We start from the raw sequence: 2,244 nt of genomic DNA on the forward strand, positions 1-2,244 counted from the left end.
GATCCAGTGGATTGCTTATACAACTGGTATGATAATGTTCTCCAAACATTGCATTCTTCCTGTCATCCTCCTTTTCAAGAATATACAAAGCCTCATTGTTATCTATTTTAACAACAACAAAAAAATAGCACTCAAAGCCCCTGTCACTAAGGATCTTTTTTTAACCCTTTTCTCAGATAGAGCCTTCTTTCCTATACATTCTTGTGTCACCTTACAACCCCCGCAACCTCCCCCCTTACTCCCCTGTGGCTTCCTATGTTTGTGTTGTTGTGGTTTTGAGCAACTCCTACTCTTAACAGTTTTGCCAACTCTGTTACAAATCTGTTTCTTCCAGGAAGTATAGTCTACTTAATTACCTTGCTTCTTTTCTGGGTGTGGCTTTACTACTTCAGATTTTGTTTCTAAAAATACCATTTAACGTTTTTCTTAGTTCTGATACCTCTTAGTTCAAGATGGTGGCCTAAGAACATTCATATGCTTTCTGGCTCTTACAAAACATCATTGAAATGAAAATAAAGGCGTATAAATGTGAATAAACCCACAATAGCAACAAAATATAAGTGAAGGCCAACCATAGACTAATAGTATTAATATAATTCTGAAAGATAAAAAACAGACATGGGTGTGGTGACAGATGAAACAAAGCAGAAATAATACAAGTCAGAATAAACAGAGAATTAGTTTAAAAGGTGATATCCAGGGCTATTTTACTAGGGGCTCTATGAAAAGCCGCCAGAGTCAGCAAGTACATACAAGGGGCACTAGCCAGTGAGACAAAAAAATGATGTCATGTTTGACAACATCCATGATGTGTCAGTCCAACCTAAGGTCCCATAAATGTAGCATGACCCTGAGTTTGAAATTAACACCATAAGAAGAAAACTGAAGGACCATACTCTAAAATAAATGAACTAATCTGCCTAGAGGTAGCTAGGATTCTAGTGTGACTTTTAAATAATTGAACATGTCAGAGTAAAGGACTTCTTATCCTGATTTGAAGTGTCCCTGCCTGATGTCATATTCTAGAGTAAAATAAGCAACTGACATAGTCACCATGTGCCCAAAGAGTCAAAGAATTTATAGCCATAAAATAAAAACAGATTTTTATGATTTTTTTAAATCATAAGAAAAATTCTCAGAAATTAAAATATGGCTGCCAGGAATTCAAAATGGCATAGTAGAAGACTGCGCTTGCGCCTGCCCGGCCACGGCCCGTTGTGCTGGCGTGGCGGCTCTGCAGGCTGCAGCGCGCCGCCTGGATGTCTGAGTGATCCGTGGGCCAGGATGACTGACAGTTTACAGCGAGGAGCAGTGCAATGAGCTGGAGGCTCTGGAATCCATCTACTCCAACTCCTTTACAGTATTATCCGAAAATCCAACCAGCTTCACCAGGACTGTGACATCTGAGACCGGAGAAAATGATGAAACTGTCCAGACTACCCTCAAGTTTACATACAGTGAAAAGCATCCAGGTGAAGCCCCTATTTACGAAATATTCTCCCAGGAAAATCAAGAAGATAATGATGTCTCAAGCATTTCAAAATTATTAGCATTACAGGCAGAAGAAATCTTGATATGGTGATGATCTTTAGTGACAGCGGTGCAAGAAAAATTAAATGAAATAGATAAAATAAAAGCTAGAAGAGAAGAAAAGAAAGAAAAAGAAGCAGAAGCTGAAACACAATTATTTCATGGCACGCCTGTTAACAGTTGAGAATTTCTTAAGTTGGAAGGCCAAGTACGATGTAGAACTCTTGAAAATTAAAAAGAAACGAATGAAAGAACAAGCAAGAAAAAAGTAAGTGGGAAACAGCTATTTGAAACAGATCATAATCTTGACACCTCTGATATCGGTGCTTAGAGGATGCCAGAAAATGTGAAGGTAGATGAGTCTTTGTTCCCGGAAATGGATGACTTGGATTTGGAGGGTGATGAGGATCATCCAGACTGCAATCTGGCTGATCCAGAGAGTGACTTGACCTACGAATGGACTGTCTGTGTCTGCAGAGAGGCTTGACTGCCACAGCATCTATAGCTATGCTGAAAGGGTGTTGATTTTCCTTTTTTTTCTAAGAAAAAAATAATTTTCAGAAGAATATACTTCTGATAGCTTTCATCACTGAACTTAACAAACTGATCTTAAAATTTAGTAAGGAAAATGGCACAGTAGTGATCAGAGATACTAATGAAACTGTCTCCCAGATTTTAAACCCAAAATTTCAGGCTGAAAATATAAAAGGAATT

At 38.4% G+C, this 2,244-nt stretch overlaps 1 pseudogene; it reads left to right on the top strand.

Moving 5' to 3' along the window:
• Positions 1 to 1,291: 1,291 nt before the first annotated feature.
• On the top strand, positions 1,292 to 2,017 carry LOC105291437 (annotated as a pseudogene).
• Positions 2,018 to 2,244: the final 227 nt, after the last annotated feature.

Source organism: Pteropus vampyrus, unplaced genomic scaffold, assembly GCF_000151845.1.
Source record: "Pteropus vampyrus isolate Shadow unplaced genomic scaffold, Pvam_2.0 Scaffold45, whole genome shotgun sequence".
Classification (NCBI taxonomy): Eukaryota; Metazoa; Chordata; class Mammalia; order Chiroptera; family Pteropodidae; genus Pteropus; species Pteropus vampyrus.